Here is a 24,890-nt window from a genome sequence, read left to right on the forward strand (position 1 = left end):
GCTGGGATGAGGCTTCAGACGCGTTGTTGGGTTCTTCTTTTGAGAAAGACTTAGAACGTTCCTTTTGGTTTAGTTAGCTTGTTTACAGGAAGGCATTGAACTGCGAGTTTGCAGGGACAGCTCAGACAAAGGAGGTGGTGGAAGAGCGCAAAACTAGTTCATGATGGATGAGGTCTTAACCTGTATTTTGGAATCCGCAGGTTCGGTCCCGAAATCACAGACTTAGCGCTGCATTGAATCTCAAAGGATGACGCCCTTTTCTAATGTAGAAGCGTGCCGTTTTTCTTAAGTGGCAGGTGAGAGGAGGGTGGAGGAGAAAAATGGGCATCTTCCCTGTTGCTTTTGGCTGTGATTCTGCCCCACCAGCTTTACTGTAATTTGACGCCTGAAAATCACACGTTATGAAGAATCCAATACCCATTGGAACCTGTAGCCAAGTCTTCAGGTCACGGGAGTCTACCAAAGGGGAAATAGGTAAAATTTTCGAGAGTTGTCTCTGAAGCGTTTGGCTTAACCTTACGTCTTCCTATTATCATAGGCTCTGTTTAATTATTTGGTATAAAGCATATATTTGTATAAATTTCTGGCCATGTTTTAAAGGAAACTTTTCCCACACTGTGGAGTATGATTTTGTTTTTTGGCCCACAGCAAACTTTTTGGAAAAATGCCTACTATTCTTCTCAACCTCCACCCACTCTCACCCTGAGAATGCTGAGAGGGGACTTTTTTTTAAGCTGCTGTTCATGTTAACATGACCTAAACTAGGCAACCTAAATAAGGTAATGGTGTTTGGTGTTATACTCTAAAATATTAAAACATCATGCGCCTTCTGAGATCTGTATTTGAATGCTAACGTGCTAAGCTGTTTTCTTCTTTGAGGCAATCTAGCTGAGGAAGAAGAATCAGGTAAGGCTTTGACTGTAGCCTGTCCCCAGTTTACACCTGCCTTTTAAAAGTTCATTTTTACACCAGTAATCAAGTGTTAGGGTACACTTCTCATCTCCACTTTGTTAAAAAAGGCAGTTAGGGTCCCACCTTGCCCACAGAAACAACTTTGGCCTTTGGTTCATTCAGTAAATATTTGCTTGCTTGTTCTGTGCCATTCACTGTGGTTGGGACACATAATGTTGCCAAACTATGGCACTGACAATGGTAGTCTATTTTCTGGTGCTGAGATCTGTGACGGTCACGTGGAAGGGGAGGAAGAGGAAGAGAGAGAGGCAAACTGTTCTAGAGCAAGAGCTGGCCCTGTGCAGTATTTTGAAATCTGTGGTTTGCTTTGGGGCTTGATTGCCCCAGGCACCCCAAATACATGATCCTCATTTTAGATACTTACCTCATAAGTGATCCATGTTCTGAAACTACTTGTTGCTTGCCTGTCACCCCAAACAAAAGCTCCATCTTTAAGAAAACTTGTTTTAGGTGTTTGGATAGAAAGGTATTGGGCACTGTTGTGTGGGTAAAGGTTAGTCCTATTCCCCTGTCAACGAGGTGGTAGCATTAAAGGATTAAAGGTTCTGAGTTGTGCTGTACATAAACTGTGTGACACTGGGAAAGTACTTTGTGACTCTAAGAAAGTAATTCGGCCTTTTAGCCTCAGTTTCATCTGCAAAGTGGAATGGTGAAATGTTTACACCATAAGGTTATTGAGAAGTTTAAATGATTCCTGCATTCTTACAAGAGGAGATTTGTTAACCTAAATGAATCTCTAAATTGGTGGAGTTTAAACACGGCATCAATGTGAATACATTGGAGCAGTGTGTGGAAACTGAGTCTGCAGTCAGTTTCCCCGAGTGTCTGTCTTCTCTTCCTGTCCTCTGTTCTCTAGAGGCTCAATTTGTATCTGCACAGCATGAGATTGCTCCATGTTTTCTCATGGTGTTGGTGGGATCCTGCAGGTTTGGGTCTGGCTTTGTACTAAGAGGTCTGCAAACAGGTTCTTTCAATCCAGCAAATACTAATTGAAAACCTACTGGTACCAGCCACCATCCAAGGCACTGGGGCAGAGGGAGCGGCCACAGCAGTGAACAAAACAAATCTCTCTCCTCTTCCTGAATCTCACAGTCTAGTGGCGGTTTTTATGTCAGTTTACCTGTAAATTGTTTCTAAACCGATGGATTAACATGAAATCTAAGACATTTTTGTGCTTTTGCAGCAGGAATTTAGGAATTTAGGATTTTATTTTTGTTTCTTGGTTTTTTGGCTGCACCATGCACTCGCAGGATCTTTAGTTCCCTGACCAGGGATTTGCAGAGTCCCAACCACTGGACGGCCAGGGAAGTCCCAGCAATGTATTTTAAAAACAAGAATTGTGGTAGAAATCTCTTAAAACTTTTCCTGTTTAAGAAAATGGCTTATGTCAATTATACCTCAAATAAAAAAAGAAAGAAAACGGTTTAAAATTTGAGTAATATTTGGGTATTTCACATTATGATATTCTTGATGTAGTGAGTCTCAAATTTTTGTATTTTTAGAAAAAATTATGCATTCCTTCTGACTCTTAAGCTCTTATAATTTGATTCTTAACATGTTTATTGAAGATTTACTGTGTGTTGACACTGAACAAAGTGATGTTCAAATTACAAAAAACAGTTATGAGACAGAATTCCTGGCAAAAAAAACAGCTGTGGTCAATAGATGGGAAATTAATGAAAATTCATTTTGAGGACAAATGTTTGGTAGAAATAAACATAAAGACAAAATAACTTTACAGTTTTCCTAGAGCTTAACATGATGACTCATTTTAAATCTATGACTTGGTTTGTGAAAATAAAAACCTTTCTTGTTATTTTGCATTGTTTCTATTGATTAGGCATGTATGAATTACTGAGCAAGATTTATTTGTCCTATATCTTTAAAGGGCAGATTGGCTATTTTTTCCTTAGATGCTTTAGTATTTTAAAAGTACATTTTGGAAACTTTAAACTTTATAAAATATTTCATAAACAAGTGTTGTACTTTGAAAATATATTCTTTATCATTAAATAGATGTAAATGGAGATTCATTTGTTTGGTGACAGCAAATTTCATATTTTAACTGATAAAGAATTCATTTTTAGAAATGGACTTTTGAAAGAACACACCTTATATTTATGTACAGATCGTGGTTGTTCATGGTTGCGTTCTTACTACTTACTCAAAGGGTGAGCTTAGATCTAGAAACAAATGTAAACTAGCTAGCATTTACTGTGCAGTGGACATTGTAAATGTGCTTTATGTGTGTGCACACTAACTTTTTGTTTGACCCTAGCGTGGGGGTTGGGAGAGGAGAAGGCCCTGTTGTTGATGATGTCATTTTGTATGCAGATGTGCTGGTGGGAAGAATTTGGTAATGGCCACTTAGCCTAGAAATGTTCAGGATTGGATGTTACAGCCTTGGAGAGCAATTTTACCAAATAATAAACTTTTTTTGGCCATCTTGCTGACTGTAGGATTACAATAACATTTTTTTAAAAATCTTAGATTCTTATGTTTTATGTGATTCTGTTGGAAGAATCCATTAAGCCTGAATTTGGTTTTTTAAATTCTGAGAGTAAAGGCGATTAATGTGGAAACAAGATCTTGGATGAAAAGGGCCATGTGATGTTCAGTTTCATAATGGCAAAGGCAGGGGCTACTGGATATAGTTAGAGATTTCAAAATATTCAGAGAAAAAGTAAGTGTGATCCTAGAAGCAGAGATCCTGAAAGGAAGGAGAATTCAGGAGCTGGAGGCTCTAAAAACCAGATTTTGATATAAATTAGATGACCAAGCAATATATGATAAATTATATTTGTGTTGAAATTTAATAATTTAGAATTTAACAATTTAGAAAATGTTTTCACATACTGTATTTTTCCTTTGCTTTTGAATGATTCATTAGCATATAAATATTTGAATATATATATTTAAACATTTGACCTCCCCACCAAATATCCATCCTGCTGCCATCCCATTTCTCTGTTTCTCTTTATGGCAAAGTGTTGTCTATACTTGTTGCCTTCAATTTTTCCTCCTGTTATTCTTCACATTGTGAAGTTCTTTGATTGTTGTGCCAGTGATTTTGATAAAGACATGACATATTTAACTGAAATATTGGACTACAGGATCCTTAGGATCTCAGTATATGGAATGGTGGGCTGAAACTAAGAAAAAAGTTAATAGGAATGAATATGTAGTCTTGATTTGGGTAAAAAAAAAAAATAGCTGCAGGGAAGGGAGTTGAGAGGAGATAAGGCTTAGAGCTGCATGTCACAGGACAAAGCCTGCTCACTGACGAGCTCATTCTAATCTTGCATGCGTTTGAGCATCTGGATCCTGGGGAGCACTGGTCGCACTTCGTTATAGGCCAAGCACACCTTTAGTTCATGTTCAATTCTGACTATGAGTTTTAAGAGATGAACAAACTACAGAGCATTGTTTTGAATATTACAAAAGGGAAATCCTTCATTTGAAGGAACGTTCGATTAGATGGCTTCCAAGATTCCCTCCATCTTGAACAAAGTGTGACTGTAAAGTAATAAGACAAATCTTGTTAAACAAACCTGCCGGAATAAAACTATTAAGGTTACTGTTTTTTTCACACCAGTCACATGGGTGTGTATGTGTGCATATATATATACATACATACTGTACAACAATGAAAACAAATTTAAACATTTAGAATTTGTTTTGTGAGATTATCTTTTTGATTGAACAATTTGAAAAATACATGCAATATACCAAATCTTTGTCTTTTCTGGATAGATTTTAATTTTGACAATTGAAAATTATTTTTGATGCAGTTTTTTAATGTGCTTGTGAACTCTTTCTTTAGATAATTCTCAAAGAAGTCTGGTAGTGTTTTGGACCATGTCCACATCACTAGGATGCATGGATAGTCCTCACAGCTGGTTCTTTTAAGTATAGCAACCTTGACTTATTTACAAAATGAAATTAAGTTGTCAGGATCATCAACATTTGTTTGTTTTATCATCTTAGAGTATTTTATGCACTAGGCATTCATTTTTTTCCGTAAATCATAGTAAGTGTAGATTTCTTTACTGCTGGAAGCAATTTTGAGTTGAAATAAAGGGAACCCTTCAAATGTCAAATGAAGTAAATTAAAAAGTCCTTGATAAGCACCTACTCTGTGCTTGTGTTATACAGGTTCTGTGGTGTGTGCAAAAGACATAGTATGTAATTCTGCCTGAGAGAACTTGGTTTTCTTGTTGAGATCAGTCTTGTCTGGATGGCACAAACAGGACATGCCATTGTAGAAGGTGGTGCAAGCTGTCTGCAAACTCCAGCCAGGGGGCCAGCCACCTGTTATTGTAAACAGAGCTTATTGGAACACAGCCATGCCCATTCACTCACATGTCTGTGGTTACTTTCAAGGTACACTGGCAGAGTTGAGCAGTTATTACAGGAGCCTGTATGGCTTCCAAGCCTAAACTACTTATTCTTTGGCCCTTTAAGAAAACTTTTGACAACCCAAAATCCCTGTTCTAAAGGTTCATTTATACCTTAGTTTTTCCCATTAAAACTATGTTATGGATTTATGGGTGAGAATTTGATTACTCAGTTGTCCCAAACTGTGAGCTCTTGGAAATTAGGGACAGTGTCTTCTTTGTTTCAGCCAAACACCTAGGACTGTGCCTGGCACTAGCAAGCCACTGTAATATGTGATTGCATTTAATCCTGTGGTGCTTGGTCTGGTAGTGAAACTGATAGCAGGCATTGCTGGAAGCTGTATGGTGGGATGGGGGATGGTGGGGTGTTGATGGACAGAATATACTGTAGGGCCTCTGTTATTATGCTAGATCGTAAATGGTACAGAGATCAGAGAAATGAAAAATTATTTGGACTTGTAGTCTAGAGAAGTTCCATTGAAAATGTGGAAGTTGAAGTCAAACTTGATTAGTTCTGCTTCCAGCCATAATGGAGTAACAGACACCAGGTTTATCTTGCCACCTCAAGTGACTGGAAAACCTGACAAAGTTGTTTTAGAAATAGGTCAAAAAACAGCACAAGACAGTGATCCCTGAGAGAAAGGAAATAAACAACAGAGCTCTGTGACCGCCTCAGTTTACCTCCTGGAGAGTTTCCAAGCTGCAGCACAGGGAGGGGGGTACCCAGAAAGAATCTGGTGGTCTCCCCGAGTTGATGAGACAGAGTTCAGAGCTCAGGGAGGCAAAGGCAGCTTGAATGTGTGAGGAGGTCAAGTATAGGAGAGGAGGGAGCTGCACAGAGAGCAAGCTCTGGAAAGCTGCAAGGGGTACCCTCAAGCCTTTGGTTGAGTACTGATCTGCACGTTTTATGGAGAACTGTTAAAACTTAGCAGGTGGAAGAATTGTTGGAGTTCGCACAAGGCTGGGAATAGTTCATATTCTCACTAATCAGAGTAGAAAGACCTGATGCACAAGGCATGGAGTAAGGCCAAATTAGCCCTGGAGAAAGCCTGTTCTGGACCCACCTACCAAAGCTTAGAAGCAGACCTTAAAAGGATCAGATTTATTCGAAGTAACTAATCCTGAACAAACCCCAATAATATTTAAAGGAATACAGTAAAATCCAGCTCCCCAAAACATGAAATCCAAAACTAGCATCCAATCAAAAATTAGCAGACAAGCTAAGAAATAGAAAAACATGACCCATAACCAGACAGGAAACAGGCAGTAGAAACAGTCCCAGAAATGGGGCAAATGATGGAATTGCAGATAAGGATGTTAAAACAGCTATAACAAATATACTCAGTTTGTTCAGGGAGGTAAAAGAAAACTTGAACATAATAAGGAGAGAAATGGATCTATAAAAGACCCACATCAAACTTCTAGCAGTAAACTCAAACCTGAAAAAGTATAGGATTTATATTAACAGAGGAAGGAGTATACTGAGAGGATGGTATTTCCTGCTTTGGTGTTCTCTTTTTATCCCAGGCAGTGATATAGTTAATATATATTGGGTACCTACTGTGTACCAAGAATGGTGCCAAATACTGTACATGGATTATCATTTAATACTTGTAACAGCTCTCGGTGGTACTATATCCTCATTCTGTGGGTGGGAATTTAAGGCACTTCAGTCTCGCACTGAGTGGTTATTTTTCTTTATAGCACTTAACATGGTTGGAAATTATATATCTATCTTGTTTGTTTCTGAAGGCAGAGATCCTGTCTCAGTGTCCACTCTTGGCATACTCAGTGCTTAGTGTTGAGCCTGGAACATAGGAGGGTGGCACTGGTAATTAGTGTTGGACGAATTAAAGCGAGTGAGGTAATCCACCAGCTAAATCCTGTGGTGATTCAGTAGAGTTTGGACTTGATGTAGGTCTGTCTGACTGCAGAGCTTATACTTTAACCACATCTTGTATCGCTTCCCAAGTGGGTTTAATAAATTATGATATATCTATTTAGTGGAATGTTACACAGCCATTAAAGGGGATCATTGTGAAAGCTGGCTATATCCTACAAAAGTAAATACATAGTGATTGAACTGTGACTGTGTTAAATATGCTTACAGTGGACAGGGACTCAAAGTAATATGCAAAAATTAAAATGGTAGTGTTATGTTGATTGGATTGTGGGTGACATTTCTCATTTTCTTTTCTCTCTCATTTTTTGAAATTATTTTTAATATAAAACCTTCTCCATAGGGGGAAAGTCATACTCCCTAAAGTGAACAAGTATGTGTCTAAGGTTGGTATTTATTTTAAGTTTATTCCCTAGCTTCAAGAAGAATTGAATGAATTACAAGCAGTGGTTAGAATGAGTAGAAAACTGGAAGATACTAGAAATAACTGAAGAGGGCATGTTTTTCACCAGTAAGAAAAGAGGAACTCTCATGTTTTTCACCAATAAGAAAAGAGGAACTCTAAGACCAAGTATTCTTGTCTTAACAGGAATCAAGCTAAAATGTGTCATCGTTTTGAGCAGTTAGTGAATCCTAGAAAGGGACAGGACTTGGCTTTTGTATGATATTTTTATCATGATGATATTAATGCTTTTATTGGTTTTGTTGGCTTTCACTGTTTAAGATCAATCTGTAGTTAAAGCATGAAGACTTAACTATGGGTAATCTCCACTTTTTGAAAGTTCGCTTTACACTTTGCTTTTATGAAAGACCTACATTAGTACCTTTTTTTTTTTTTTTTTTTTTTTTATGCGGGCCTCTCACTGTTGTGGCCTCTCCCGTTGCGGAGCACAGGCTCCGGACGCGCAGGCTCAGCGGCCATGGCTCACGGGCCTAGCCGCTCTGCGGCATGTGGGATCTTCCCAGACCAGGGCACGAACCCGTGTCCCCTGCATCGGCAGGCGGACTCTCAACCCCTGCGCCACCAGGGAAGCCCTAGTACCTATTTTTGATTTCCTCTTCAGAAATCTGAAGAGGATTTTCGCTTTTAATGGAAAAAAGGCAAGAAGCAAAAATAGCATTCAGCATTTGTTTTGTAGCCTGACAAGCCAGTGTAGAGGCAGCTGCACCCAGAGCAGTGAGAGCGGCCCCGCCAGGCTCCTGCCCCGGAACGACACTCAGCATCTTAACATTGAGCTGCTGTAGCTGTGAACCGTGTCTGTGAGCATCTGTGCTCTATCTTGATTTATTTTGTGGGTCCGTTAGCAAGATGTGTCCTGCAGTAATTGCTTCTTCTCTTTTTGCCATTTTGGCTTACAAAAGGTTTCACAGGATGCTCGACTTTTGTGTAGCAGAGAAACCTGTATAATTGCAGACCAGAAAGGAAATGTTATCAACCTTAAGAGTATACAATTATAAATAGATGACAAAGCTGGAGAAATAGAAGAGAGAAAGGAGATATTAGGGACAGGTGAGGGCCAGTATCTTCATCTCATCTCACAGGTGAGGATTCAAGAGATAGTCTGTAATTGCAGAAACTAGAAAGGTTTAACTGCAGTGGAAAATAATGAAATAATAAAATCAGAAGAGGGGGAAGATGGAGAAGTGTTAAGTGAGCAAAATCCTAATTTGTGACATCGTAAATCCACAGACAGTGTCCAAAGTTGAGAAACAAGGAAATAATGGCTGTAAGCCTTTTTAGAACTAGTGGAAGGTGACCACCGGAAGAACTAAAAAAGAGCTAGTTAAAAGTGGTTGCCTCTGGCGACTGGGGGTGATGGGGTGAATGGGGCTGGTGCACTTTGCTGTATGCCATTGGGTGAATTTGTCTTTTTTAATCCATGTACACAGTATGATTCCCACTCTTTCCCCTGTGTGCACTGCAAATGAATTCTGCCCCCTATTTTTTTTTCTTTGAAGAAGCTCCCTGTTTTCCCAACATCTGAGCTCCTCTCCATTCATCTTCTCCATTCATCTTCTCCATGCTTTCTGTCGCCCAAGCAGCTGAATGTTGCTGGAGAAAAATCTTAGAACCCAACTGACTGAGGTTTGAGATCATAAAACTTAAGCAAAAATAAATGGGCACTTAACAATATCCAGTAATCCAAAAATATTTTCTTGTAAAGAAATAAGAGAACTCTTTGTGACAACAATTTTTTCTTCTCTCCACATGCCTCCTGCGACAGCTTCCTGTATCTTTACTTTTAGCCTAATCTTCTCCTCTGAGCTCTGGATTCATATATTCAACTGCCTACTTGGTATCTTTAACTTAAATTTCTCAGAGACATCTCCAGATTGATAAGCTTCAAATGGAGCTTTTGATATATATCTATTTTTTGCCTTCCAGTCTGCTACCACTGTTCCCCAGTCTTCTCCATCTCAGTAAATGACATCGCTGTCTGCTCTTGTTATTTAAACAGATTTCATCCTGGCTTCTTTTCCTCACATTCCACATCTGATCCATCCTCCACAGTTTACCTTCAGGGTGTATCATATCTATCTGTTGCTTGCCATTTTCACTCCTGCCATCTTAGTACAGGCAGCTACCATCTCTTACCCTTTTTTGGTCTTTCTGCTTTTTCTCTTCCATCAGTCTTTTCTCCCTGGTAGCCACAGTGATCTTGAAGCTTCACCCAGTCATGTCACTCCTTGCTTAAACTACCCTTCAGTGGTTTCTTATTGTCCTTAGAATGGAAATCTGAACTCCTTACTGTGGTATACAAGGCACTTGCTGCTTGGTCTGGCTCCAGCCTTTCCTTCCCTCAGGCCATTCATCTCACCCTTGCTCACCATGCTGAAGCTACCTGTATTCTGTTATTCTTTCGTTCCTAGGGCTTCTAAGTTTTCTTTACAATGTGTACCTTCTTGCTGGCGTCCCACTCACCTCTACCTCCTACTCTCCCACACAGTGTTTGCTGTATTAGTAGAGCTTTTTGGTTCTTTGATACTGTATAATGGCCAGTTAAAAGGGCCATGGAGATGGAGACATGGGGAAGGAATTTTAGAATCTAAGAACTTAACAGTCATCAGTGATCATCAAGTCTAACCACCCATCTGAGGCCTCAGCATTACTATCCAATGGTTTTACAGCTCAAGCTTGAACAAATGAGTGACAGAAATCTACCACATTCATCTCTGGAAAACAGAATGTTAGAAAGTCTTTTTTTCTTTTGGAGGAAAAAAAGGCAGTTCAAAAATTTGTAGACAGTAGTTAATTTCCTTGTCTGACTCAAGTCCTCTAACCCTTAGACTTGATATTCCTATTTCTATTGACCATTCTTAAGAATATGGTATTGTAAACCATAGAAAGCAATATTCCACTTAAAGGATGCAGTGAGTTGAATAGTGTCCTACAAAACTTCATGTCCACCTGGAAGCTCAGAATGTGATCTTATTTGGAAATAGGATCTTTGCAGATGTAAGTAGTTAAGGATCAAGATAAGATCATACTAGTTTAGGGTGGAGCCTAAATCCAGTGACTGGTATACTTATAAGGAGAAGAGAGGATACAGAGAGACAATGGGAAGATAGAGGTAGACAGAGATAGGAGTTACGCTGCCATCGCCAGGGAGTGCCAAGGATTGCTGGCAGCCACCAGAGGCTTCGGAGAGAGACATGGGACTATTTCTCCCTTGGAGCCTCCAGAAGGAGCCAGCCCTGCCAGCACCTTCATTTCGACTTCTGGCCTGAACTGTGAGACAATAAATTTATGTTGTTTTAAGCCACCAGGTTTGTAGTCATTTGTTATGGCGGCCCAAAGAGAAAAGCATAATTGAACAGTATTGCAACTTGGTTTCACCAATGCAGAAAAGAGTAGAATGCTTTTTTTCCATCATTCTGAACACCTGCCTAGAGTCATGTAGGTTCTTTTGGTAGCCCTAATCACTGACTCATACTGAGATTACTGCTGATTAGACCTTCTAGGTCTTTTTCATAGAGGCTGCCCTAAGCCAAGTGATTTTACCTTTACAGGGTTCAGCCTGTTCATTCAGCCTTTCAGGATACTTTTTGAATCCTGATTTTTCATCCAGTCTTTACTCTTTCTAGCAGCTTTGTGTCACCCATGAAGGTGATGAGCATACTTCCTGTGTCTTCATGTAGGTCAGTGGTTCTTAACCTTCTGGGATTATGGATTCTTATTAAGACTTTTATGAAAACTGTGGACCTTTCTGATGAAAAATACTTATTTGTGTATATGTACACAGAGTTTTCAATAAAGTTTAAGAGGTTCAGATGCCTGTTGAGGCCTCAAGTGGTCCACGGGCCCAAAGTTAAGAACGCTGCTCTAAGTTATTGATAAAAGTATCGAAGAGTGTGAATGAACAGACCCTTGTAGTGTGTTTCTAAAAACCTTCTAAAATGATTGACATTATTCCATTAATCAGCACTTCTGGGGGAGTGGGGAGGGCATTTAACCATTTTCTAATTTACTTTATTGACTTTGCATTTAGTACATATTTCTTTGTCTTATGATATCGTAAAAGACATAATCAAGTTCTTTGATGGAAAAAAACAAATATATTGTATTTACTTTGTTTCTGATTTGCTAGGAAGGAGAAGAAGTGCATTTTTATGGCTTAATAGTATGTTATTTTCCTATTGCCACTGTAATCAATTACCTCAAACCAGGTAGATTAAAAGAACACAAATTTATTATCCTACAGTTCTGGAAGTGAGAAGTCCTGAATGGGTTTCACTGGGCTAAAATCAAGGTGTTGGGCAAGACTGCATTCCTTCTGGATGGTCTGAGGGAGAATCCATTTCCTTGTTTTTTCCAGCTTCTAGAGACTGCCTGTATTCATTGGCTCATGGCCCCTTCCTCTATCTTCAAAATCAGCAGTGAGGCATCTTCAGAGCTTTCTGTGACTCTGATCTCCTACCTCTCTTCCACATTTAAGACCCTGTGATTACATTGGGCCCACCCACATAGTCCAAGGTAATCTCTTTATTTTAAAGTCAACTGATTACCAACCTTAATTCCCTCTTGTCATGTTACCCAACATATTCACAGGTCCCAGGGATTAGGATGGAGACATTGGGAGGATTGGGAGGAGGGCATTATTCTGTCTCCCACACATTGTAAACCTGTGCAAGCACCCCATGATTATAGCTTCCTCTTCTAAGTGTCTACAAATTATTCCTTGAATAATTATTTCTGAAATTTTTCTAGGGATTAATAGTACCCTAACTAGCCCATAGTCTACACAGTCTATCTTTATCAGTTTATAAATATTGGAGTGCTATTTACACAGGTTAGTTTTCTAATGTCTCTCTTCTGTGATTGCTCAAAGATCATTGTCAATGATGCAGTTTCTCATTTGCATGTTGTCACCAGACTATAATTCATCTGGATCAGAAATCCTAAACTCATGTGGGACAGCTCTTCAAATACTCATTCAGCAAATAATTATTAAACACGTGTATGGCAGGCAGGACAAGAAGTTCCTTCATGCTGTCTGGTGGCTGTCTAGTGGAAGAAGCAAGGTGAGTCAGCCCCTGTGTATTGTCTAGTGGTGAAAACAAACATTAAACAGATAATAACACAAGTAATAATTTAATAATAATTCTTGGGGAAGGTATCAGGATGCTGAGAGAGCGTAAATGAGAGAACTAATCCAATCTAGGATGCTCAGGGCAGGCTTCTCTGAAGAAACAATGTTTAAGCTGAGGCTAAAGCAGGAACAGATATTAAACTAAGAGGGGCACAGAAAGGAAGACCATTTCAGGCCAGGAACATATATGAAGACCAAAAGGTACAAAGAAACCCTTGGTGTGCTTGAGGAACTGAAAGGAGTTGAGAGTAAGGGGAAGAGTGGTATACAGCAGAGGTGAAAAGGTGGGTCAGTACTTTCTAGGCTGTGTTAAGATTTTGGGCTTTATCCCAAGAGGAGTAGAAAATTATTGAAGGGTTGGTCGGTTCGTTTGTTCGTTTAATTTTTAATTATGGTAAAATACATGTAACATGAAGTTTACCATCTTAACCATTTTAGATGTACAGTTGAGTAGTGTTGACTAGATTCACGTTGTTGTGGAACCAATCTCCAGAAGTCTTTTCATCTTGCAAAACTGAAACCCTATACCCATTAAGCTATGCCTTTCCTTCTCCCCCCAGCCCCTGGCAGCCACCCTTCTACTTTCTGTCTCTATGAATTTGACTACTCTAGAAACCTCATATAAATGGAGTCATACAGTATTTGTCTGCTATAACATACACAGAAAAATACACCATCATAAGTCCACAGCTTGATGAATTACTACAGCAACCACATTGACGTCACTCTGAACCTTGTCAAGAAATAGAGCATTATGAGCTCCACAGAGCTCCCTGGGAGTCCCCTTTCAATCACTACTTCTCCCTTGCTCCCTCCCCAAAAGTAAATACTGTCCTGACTTTGAACACTAGAGATTATGCCTGCTTTTTAACTTATATACATAGAATCATGGTATGTATTCTTTTTCATCTTGTGATTAGTTTCTTTTGCTCACATCATACTGGTGAAATAAATTCATGTCATTGCATATAGCAATAGTTTTGTCAGTGATCCAGTGCATGAATATATCACATTTTACCTATTCTGCTGTTGAAGGACATGTGGGTTGCCTGTTTTTTGACTGTTACAAGTAATGCTGTCATAAACATTGTGTACATGTCTTCTGTTACATAAAATATATAACATTTTATTGGAGGTATGCTTAGGGAGTGGAATTATTCTCTCCCTCTCAATTTTCTTTCAAGCCTGGTATGTCCACAACAGTTCATCATCTTTCCTCCAAAAATCTGTTTCTCCTCCAACGTTTGCTGTTTCAGTCAACACCACCTTCTACCCAGTGTGTTATGCCAGAAACTAGGACATCATCTTTAGACCCCCACCCCCTCATATCTAATTAATTACCAAGTCCTGTTGATCCAAATTCCTGAATATCTCTAAAATGTATCTATTTCTCTCCACATCCACTGCAACCTTCTCTAATCTCTTACCTAGACTGTGGCCTCCTAACTGGCTTCCCTGTGTCTACTGGTGCCCTCTCTAACCCATTCCCTGTAGTACTGGGGCACAGACTTTTTTGGTTGTGCGTGTACATTTATCCCCAATATATGTATTATACTTAGAAATGTTAAACCACACTGTTGGTCTTCTTTGACATAGTACCTTAAAGCCTAACACTTAGGTTAATAGCTAATAACAGCTGTAATAAGTGTATTTCTAATAGTGTTTCATGATCATTTCTAATTTGGGGGCTTTCTTTTACAAATCTGATTAGTTGGGTTTTTTAAAACCTTTTATGGTAACTAAAAAGAGGTTGTACAGGAGTAGAAATGTCAGCTCTGCCAATTTATTTTTGCTTTATTTTGTAGGGATGTTTTTAAGGCATTGTCCATTTAATGAGGGACATTTAGTTAAAAGTAGATGGTATCATGTATAAATCCATGTAACTGAGTATATATGCTATTTTGCAATAAACTGAAAAAACACATGTGTGAGGGAGTCACTGACATCCGCTTTACATTTGTGGAATCACTCTTCATTCAGGATACCTCAGATACCATATGAGATACACAACCATCTGACATGGATTGAGAAAGGCAGCCTGTGTTAATCCATAATTAAATGTCATTAAACCTTTGTTTCTCATTTATTATTACAGAGTGATTTTTTTTTAAGTTGAGTAAATTTAGAAAGGTCACTAGATACAAGATCAATACAAACACACACACAGTCAATTGTACTTCTGTAGGCCAGAACAAACAATTAGAAAATGTATTTTTAATATCATTTAAAATGTCATTGGCCCTGAAAACTACAAAATACTGTCACAAGAAATTCCAGAACACCTAAGTAAATGGAAAGACATCCCATGTTCATGGATCTAAAGACTTAATACTGTTATAGTGACAGTACTCCCCCAAACTGACCTACAGATTCAATAACCCTAAGAAAATACCAGCTGGCTTTTTGCAGAAATTGGCCAGCAAAATGTATGTGGATGCAGAATTTTCAAAACAATCTTGCAAAAGAAAAACAAAATTAGAGGGCTACATTTCCTGATTTCAAAACTTACAAGTCACTGTGGACTGGCATAGACATATAGATCAATGGCATAGAACTGAGAACCGGAAATAAACCCTTAATTTATGATCAGTTGATTTTTGACAAAGGTGCCAACACAATTGAGTGAGGAAAAGAACAGTCTTTTCAACAGAGGGTGCTGGGACAACTGGATAGCCAAGAAGACTGAGAAGGAGAAGAAAGAGACCAAAGAAATATATATAGTCTCAAAAGTTAAGTGGTTTGCTACCTCTGACACTGCTGAGGAGGATGGCATGCTGAGGACTGGGAAGTAGTCTTTGCATTTGATGATGTAAAGCAAAGTGACTAGAAATTTGGAAGAAAGCAACTATAACATTTTTAAGTTTGCAAACACCAGGGCAAAGAAAGCTGGGTAATTATAAATTATTTTAATGGGATGAGAGATTACTTAAAGAAACCAGCATGAATGCACAAGCTATGAACAGCAGTTTTACTGAACTGGGAGACCTATCCTAAGAATATATTTGCTTTCTTATGAACTCAACCCATTTCCAGGGTGCTTTAGCCCTGCTCTGGTCGTCTTAGTTCCCAGGTTGTTCTCCTTTACAGGGAAACAAGCAAAAAGGTTTTTGAGAAATGTTTTCATCCATTGTTTTGTTGGCCCTGAGTCGTGGACCTATTTCTTTCCTATTCTTCTTGCTCAGAAAAAACTTAAATCTTTTGGGAAGGGATTGAGAGAAGCCCCTTTGCTTGTTCCTGTCATTATTGGCAACTTTCAACTCTTTCTGGGCTTTTTAGTTTTGGGGAGAATTTTTATAAGTCTATATTGTCATCCTGCATTGGCCTTTACTTTGTACGAGTCTTCCTTAAAGTTGAATTTATCTTGTGCATTCTTGCTGGCTTCTTCATTTCCTTTCTCATCAAGATGATTTGTAATTACCCAGCTTTTTTGCCCTGGGTTTTGCACACTGTAAAATGATAGGTTGCTTTCTTCCAAGTTACTAGTCACTTCACAATCTGGGTATATGTTATGTTCTGGGTAGCATTTTCCTCTGGTTATCCCTAGCAATTATCCTTTGGGAGACAAAATGGACAGTAAAGCAGATCAGGAACTTGTTAGACATCCTGCTTTTAGCTAAATGAGATTTCTGCAGTTTTGTAGATGACTGGAATCCCTATCAGTACTCTATCTTGTCTGCCAATTTTGTGATCTGTAAAGAACTTTTGTATTTACTCCATTTGGCCAGTTGACCTTGGTATATTGCCCCCGTCAAAGTCTCATTTCTATCTCTCAGACATATTCTGAATTCTTCTTTTCACTTAAATTTTCTTGAAGGATGTACATTGTCTTGATGTAAAATAACTGCTTTTCCTTTTTTCCTCCGAATAGTAGGTTCTTAGGTAAAGTATTCTTTTCTATTATTATCGGCCAATCTTGAGACCCGCTTCAACAAATCTCATTGGTTATTTTGTATATTTAGGATAAACTTTAAATATTTTTCTCATTACTTACATTTATTGGTTTACAAACATCTCAGATTATGAAAACTTTAAACTTCCTGTTCTCATTTGTTTTCTTATATGAATAGTCTCTCACCGTGTTATTTTTTTTCTAATTGTCCTCCATAGGGACTGATTTCATGATATTTTTTTTCATGTTCTCTTACCTCCTTCCTCAGCAGTTTCACTTAAAGTCCTTCCTTCAGTCAGTGGTCAGTTAGCCTCTGGACAAATACTTCTCCTGTTAGTGTGAGTGACATTGTTCCTAGCCCATAATTTTTTTTTTTTTCATGAGAAAGTCATCTCTTTTAACTAACATCATTAATTCAAGGGATAGCAGCAATATCACACACTTAGCTAGCACCTGTGAAATGTAAGAAATAGTGGGGAACTGTGTCAATAGAAATTTGCATGAAACAAGGACCCTTGTTTTTGTGTATGGTGTAAGATAGTGGTCCAGTTTCATTCTTTTGCACGTGGCTGTCCAGTTTTCCCATCACTGTTTATTGAAGAGACTGTCCTTTCCCTATTGCATGTTCTTGGCTCCTTTGTAGGAAATTGATTGACCATATATGTGTGGGTTTGTTTCTGGAGCCTCTATTCTGTTCAATTGATCTATGTGTCTGTTTTTATGCCAATATCATACTATTTTGATTACTGTAGTCCTGTAATATAGTTTGAAATGTGGAAGCATGATGCCTCTAGCTTTGTTCTTCTTTCTCAAGATTGCTTTGGCAATTTGGGGTATTTTGTGCTTCCATACAAATTGTAGGATTGTTTATTCAGTTTCTGTGAAAAATGTCATTGGATTTTTTGTAGGGGTTACACTGAATCTATAGATTGCTTAGAATGGACATTTTAACAATATTAATTCTTCCAGTCTATGAGCACAGATTATTTTTCCATTTATTTGTGTCTTTTTCAGTTTCTTTTGTCAGTGTCTTATAGTTTTCATTGTACGGGTCTTTCACCTCCTTGGTTAAGTTTATTCCTAGGTATTTCATTCTTTTTAGATTTGATGTATTTATTTATTTTTTTTTTATTGACTGCGTTGGGTCTTCGTTGCTGCACACAGGCTTTCTTTAGTTGCAGCAAGCAGGGGCTACTCTTCACTGCAGTGAGAGGGCTTCTCACTGCCGTGGCTTCTCTTGTTGCAGAGCACAGGCTCTAGGCGCACAGGCTTCAGTAGTTGTGGCATGCGGGCTTCAGTATTTGTGACTTGCATGCTCTAGAGCACAGGCTTAGTAGTTGTGGTGCATGGGCTTAGTTGCTCCGCGGCATGTGGGATCTTCCTGGATCAGGGCTCGAACCCATGTCCCCTGCATTGGCCAGTGGACTCTTAACCACTGCACCACGGGGGAAGACCCTATTTCATTCTTTTTGATGTGATTGTAAATGGGATTGTTTTCTTAATTTATCTTTCTGATAGTCTGTTATCAGTATATAGAAACACAGCTGATTTACATATATTGATCTTGTATCCTGCAACTTTATGGAATTTGTTTATTAGTTCTAACAGTTTTTTGGTGGCGTCTTTGGAGTTTTCTATATACAATATCATGTCATTTACAAATAGAGACAGTCTTACTTCTTCCTTTCAGATTTGGATGCCTTTTATTTCTTTTTCTTGTCTAATTGCACTGGCTAGGACTTCGAGTACTGTGTTGCATAAAAGTGGCAAGAGTAGATATCCTTGTCTTTTTCCTGATCTTAGAGGAAAAGCTTTTAGGTTTTCACTGTTGAGTATGATGTTAGCTGTGGGCTTATCATTATGTTGAGGTACATTCCGTCTCTACCCATTTTACTTTGTTGAGAGTTTTTATCATAAATGGATGCTGAATTTTATCATATGCTTTTTCTGCATCTATGGCGATGATCATATGACTTTTATCCTTCTTTTTGTTAATGTGGTGTATCACATTGATTTGTGGATGTTGAACCATCCTTGTGGTGGGAGGAATACATGATGGATAGGAGCCAGCAGAAAAGAGAGCCTCAGAAATAGTTGTATTCAGTGTTATGATGCTTTTGTGGAATGGGGAGTGATGTGGATAAAATAATTAGCACTTGTGTGAGTGTACTATGATACCATGATTGTACAAGGACCTAGCAGTGATTTTTAGTTATTTTGATTTATAGCATCTCTTATGCATGAAGTATTTGTTACATCAGTTGTAATAGAAATTATTTCTGAACATGACTTTTCAAGTTAAGTGATTTGAGTTAGCCGTCATTTAAAATTACTGTTAAGGGCTTCCCTAGTGGCGCAGTGGTTGAGAGTCCACCTGCTGATGCAGGGGACACGGGTTCGTGCCCCGGTCCGGGAAGATCCCACATGCCGCGGAGCAGCTGGGCCCGTGAGCCATGGCTGCTGAGCCTGCGCGTCCGGAGCCTGCGTGTCCGGAGCCTGTGCTCCGCAACGGGAGAGGCCCCAACAGTGAGAGGCCTGCGTACCTCAAAAAAAAAAAAAAAAATTACTGTTAAGATGCTTTTTATTATGTCATGGAGAACATCCAACAGATATATATAAGTTCTAAGGATGTAAAAAATAATCAAAATCCATTTGAGATCTACAGTAACTAAGTATAGAAGACAAATGATAATGGATAGCTATTGGCAATTAAACTTGCTGACAGTTCAGCTACGTATGACCCTTCTTGCAATGTTGATTGATATATCCAGCACTCTAGGTGTACAGAAGATATTATATTGTTTCCTTTTCCTTTAAAATTCTATATGAAAAGGTAGTGAAAAGTTTGTTTCTTCAGAATATATCCGAAGAGGTTAAAATTGGTGATTAATAGATCATATTTATTTTACTTCTTAAAAATATTAGATGAAAAGTAAAAAGTAGGTAACATTTGAGAGCCTACATAATTAAAATGTTTTGTTCAGCCTCTTCTCAACATAAGAAGCAGAAGACAATGGAATATTATCTTTAGTGTGCTAACAGAACAATAACAATTTAGACTTTTTACCCTAATTTATCATTCAAGAATGAGGGAAAGTGAAACAAGTTTTCAGATGTGTAAAGACAAGTTTACCCGAAAAAGCAAGTTTACCCTTAACAGATCTTCATTGAAAGAAGTTCTAAAAGATGTAGAATAAGTGAGAAGGAGGAAACACAGAAGGGAAAATTGAGATGTGAGGAGTACTGTGATGGTTAATTTTATGTGTCACCTTCACGGGGCCACAGGGTTCCCAGGTATTTGGTCAAACATCATTCTGGGTGTTTCTGTGAGGGTATTTTTCGATGACATTAACATATAAATCGATAGATTGAATAAAGAAGATTAAAGCAGATTGCCCTCCCTGTTGTGGGTGGACCTCATCCAGTCACTTGAAGGCCTGGATGAAACAGAAGGGCTGATTATCCTCCAAATAAGAGAGAATTCGTCTTGCCTGACTGCTTTCAAACTGGACATTGGCTTTTTCCTGCCTTCGGAGTTAAACTGAAACATCATCACGCCCTGGGTCTCGTGCCTGCCAGCCTTCGGACTGGAACTCCACCATCAATTCTCCAGCTTGCTGACTTACCCTACAGATCTTGGCACTTGTCAGCCTCTGTAATCGCATGAGCCAGTTCCTTACAAAATAAATCTCTTTATACACACACAAATATCTTACTGGTCTGTTTCTCTGGAGAACCCTGACTAATGTAAGGACTGACAAGCATCTGTAGGTAAAGTTTAACAAACATTGACTGTATGAAACATTGAATATTAGGGAGGGGATAATTAAAGTAAGGTGGAACTGCATAGTGGGCAGTTACACATACGATGAAAGGTGGTGGTTGGAGTCTCATTCTGAAGCGGGGGTGAATGGTCGTCTCCCCAGAGTACATTCACGTCCTAATCCTTGGAACCTGTGAATGTGGAAACGTTATTTGGAAAAAAGGTCTTTGCAGATGTAATTAAATTAAAGATCTTTAGATGAGATCATCCTTGATTGCGTAGGTGTGTCCTAAATCCAATGATGAGTGTCTTTATAAGAGACAGAAGTGAAGAGACAGACACAGAGGAGAAGGCCATGTGAAGACAGAAGCAGAGGTTGGAGTGATGCAGCCACAAGCCAAGGTCACCTGGAGCTCCAGAAGCCAAAAGAGGCAAGCAAGGATTCTCCACTAGGACCTTCAGAGGGAAGATGGCCCTGCCAACAACCTTGATTTAAGACTTCTGGCCTTCAGAACTGTGAGAAAATAAGTTTCTGTTGTTTAAACCACCAAGTTTATAGTACTTTGTTATGGCAGCCCTTTTAAGAGCCTTGTGTTATTTAGGAAGAAGATAGAGGCATTGATTAAATGTAAACTTTTTATCAGATATGCATGTTAATTTTTTAAGGGTAACTTCTAAAAAATAGAACTTGAGTATGTAGATGGAAGGAAAGAGGGTAATAAAGAAAATTTTTCTTTATTCATTCAGAAGTGGAGGTGGGGGTAGTATAAAGAAGCTTAGGGATAATAAGAACAAAGTAAAGTCATAGAAATAGATACAAATATATCATATAACTTAAACAAACTAAACCTGGCAGTTGAGACTCCTTTTGCAGTCTAGTGAAAAAGAAAACTGTGGACTTCTTCTCAGGATAGTGATCAGTACAAAAGTAAATAGGATTAAAGGAAACCAAGTATACTGAAACACAGTATCAATGTATTTAAAATATTTGTGACATAGTAATAGATGTGATTATTAACATATCAAGTAACAAGCTCTTGGTGTGGGTTTAATAACTTTAATTACCAGTATTTTGAGATAACAAAAATTAATGTAGTTGCTATTGGTTACAGAGTTACAGATGAAGAAAATGCTAAATGTCAGTTAGCGTTTAGTGAAAGTAAAGACGATTTCCCTGGCCTCCTGGATTCTACCCATGTATCCATGTCAAGAACCCTTGCTTTAAATGTTAGTCTTCATACACTACCAAACGTAAGGTAGATAGCTAGTGGGAAGCAGCCGCATAGCACAGGGAGATCAGCTCAGTGCTTTGTGACTGCCTGGAGAGGTGGGATAGGGAGGGTGGGAGGGAGGGAGACACAAGAGGGAAGAGATATGGGAACATATGAATATGTATAACTGATTCACTTTGTTATAAAGCAGAAACTAACACATCATTGTAAAGCAATTATACTCCAATAAAGATATATAAAAAAAATAGTTCGTCTTCAAGTGAAGCTCTCCACTCCTGAATAGCTACCACTCCCCTCGAGGGAGGGAGGCAAAGAATTGGCATCACAGCTGCCTCCCTGTGTCAAAGGACTTTTCCAAGAAGCTTTCTTCTTATGATTTGATCTTCTTGGTGGGTTTGAGTTGCCAAGGATCCCAGTGGATTAAGAGAGCCCCTCAGCAGGGATAAAGCCCCAGTCTTGACCTTTGCCGCTTGATTCACATGAGAAGTGTGAGTGCTCCAAGTAACAAATTCCTGCCTAGATTGATTACAGATAAGGAGGACATTAATCCTGTGTCAGAACTGGAAACTCCAAGGTAGGGCAGCTCTCAGGGTTCAAAGATTCAGCACTCAGCAGTGTTACCAAGGATCTTGTCCCTTTCAGTGTTCCTTTGTCATCATAGCTTTAACTTTATCCTAAGATTGTTCCCCTCTTTATTACAAAATGACTGCCAGCAACAACTGGAGTCACATGTTTCCTATTCACATCCTGTGGAAAACAGAGAAAAGGCCTCTCCTTCATATGTAATTTAACTTCTGTGTGCCTCATCTTAGATTGTCTGTCTACCTCCCTCCCCCCTAAAGCTTGCTCTCAAGTAGGTGTCACTTAAAGCATATGACTGTGTAGAGGTGATGCCCAAATTAAATTAGGTTTCTGTTTCTAGTTTTGGTTTGGGGTGGGTTTTTTTGGCAACTGATAGAATCCATTTGAAACCTCAAGGTGATCCCATGCCCTTGCCTGGAAGTGGGGCAAAGCTGCCAGGATACAAATAAATTAGAAAGTGACTGTCCATACACCTGCCTACAGGTGCTCTCCTATGCCTCCTTCTGTGTGAACAGTAAAGACATTCAAGAATGTCTGTTAGCTCATCAAAGCAAGACCATCTCTTCCCTGCATTTAATTATCTGTATTCCTCTCCTGATTCTTAGCATTCTGATTTAGTTGTATATATTGGAAACTATGGATTTATAGAAGTAAAATTTGAAAAATAGTTTCTCAGAAAAGGGCTGATTGGCATGAAATGTTAGTAAGCATCATTATTCCAGTAAAAAAAAGTCTGCCGTCAACGTAGAGAGAATTGTAGCTCTGGAGAGTCTTAGACCTACGTCCAAGTGGTTTGAGTGTTCGTGTGGAGGGAATGGAGTCAGTCAAGAAGACTAGGAAGGAGGGCTGTGAAGGAAGAGGAGGAAGAGGAAAACCAGGAAGATGAGAGCCCTGAAAGCCAAGAGAGAAGAGTGCTCAGCTGGGACAGATGTTACTGCGAGGTCAGTTTGGAAGAGGATTAGGCATGTCCTGGGATTTAGCAACACCGAGGTTATTGGTGCCTTTTAATCAGAGCACTTTTAGTGGAGTGGCTGGATGCAGAGATTAAAATGTGATGAGGAATGGGTGGATACCGAGGAGATGAGAATCACAGGTACAGGCAGCTCTTGAGAACAGTGGCGGTAAAAAAGAATCTTTTGAGATATCTTTCTTTCTTCTCCTTTATTTTTAAGATGGAAGAGACAAGCAGGTTTAAATGAGAGGAAAAAGAAAAAGAGGGAATGATCATTAATACAAGGTTCCTGAGAAATCAAGAAGGGCTAGGGTCCAGATCACTTTTGCAGGCCATTATGATAACAGATCCTAACAGAAAAAAAATGTAACAGAAGTATGGGGTAGGGGGGATTTAAAAAAGTATATACAAGGTTAAGAGAAAAAATTGAAACTTACAAATAAGTTAGCAGAAAGTTAAAACAAAAGGAAGAGTAAACATTTTCAACTAGACTAAACAACTGATAAAGATAAGTAATAAAAAGAAATAAGATGTTAGATTTCAGTGAAAGTGTAGAAATAGTAAGAAAGTCAATTTATCCATGGAAGTGTGAAGGGATGAAAGCTAGATACTTAAGTCCAGTAGCTGAATGTATAAAATTAAGAAAATTGGGTGAAAAACAAACTTGTGGTTACCAAAGGGGAAAGGGCGGGAGGGAGAAATTTGGGATTAACAGATACACACTACTATATATAAAATAAACAACAGGGACCTACTGTATAGCACAGGGAACTATATTCAGTATCTTTTAATAACCTATAATGGAAAATAATCTGAAAAAGGATATATATATGTATACATATACACACATACATACACATACACACACACACATATAAAACTGAATCACTGGGCTTCCCTGGTGGCGCAGTGGTTGGGAGTCCGCCTGCCGATGCAGGGGACACGGGTTCGTGATTATATTTCAATTTAAAAAAAAGTTGGGAACAAAAATAAAGAATTGTATTTTTTCCTTTGAATCATAAAATTAAAATTTAACAAACGGAAAATAAAGGCAAGGTAGAAGTAAGAAATCTAAAGATTAAAGAGATTATAATTAATGTGAAAACAGAAAAGCAAATAATCAGAACGTACTAATAATGGAAACATCTAAATTTAGGGTAACTAGTTAGGCTCATTTTTATTTTTACTTCTTTTGTAGGAAACAACTGATAGAACATTACCCCTGTCAGAACATTACCACATGAAACAGAGAGGTCTTTGGCACAGCTTTTTCTTTATATCAGGTCTTGCTTAATCTCCCTCTGTTATTCTTCTCTTGCTCCCGTCATCAGGTAAGTTAAGTGTGTGCTGTATGCCAGAGATACTGGCGGAGATGCTAGATCTCATGCTTTAGGAGAGACTTAGAATAAACAGCCAGTTACTAATAAAGTGTGATAAATGCTAAAATAAATGGAATCTCAGGGTACCATGGAAACATGAATAAAGCACCCAACTCAGCCTTAGGAGACTGGGAAGGCGTTCCAGAGAAGATATTTTAGCACAATCCTGAGGCTTAGGAGGTGGCCAGCAAAGGAGTGGTGGGACTGGCATTTAAGGTGGAGGAAACAAGACA

General features: G+C 38.7%; 1 protein-coding gene and 1 long non-coding RNA gene across 2 annotated transcripts in view; both read left to right on the top strand.

Moving 5' to 3' along the window:
• RNF130 (ring finger protein 130) overlaps positions 1-24,890 on the top strand; it is a 101,303-nt gene that overhangs the window by 2,094 nt on the left and 74,319 nt on the right. The window lies entirely within an intron of this gene.
• LOC112412876 (uncharacterized) lies at positions 12,101-24,766 on the top strand. Its single transcript, XR_003005870.1, has 3 exons — positions 12,101-12,244; positions 12,644-12,792; positions 24,477-24,766. It is a non-coding gene; the product is annotated as an uncharacterized LOC112412876 (long non-coding RNA).

Source organism: Neophocaena asiaeorientalis, unplaced genomic scaffold, assembly GCF_003031525.2.
Source record: "Neophocaena asiaeorientalis asiaeorientalis breed wild unplaced genomic scaffold, Neophocaena_asiaeorientalis_V1.1 scaffold241, whole genome shotgun sequence".
NCBI lineage: Eukaryota > Metazoa > Chordata > Mammalia > Artiodactyla > Phocoenidae > Neophocaena > Neophocaena asiaeorientalis.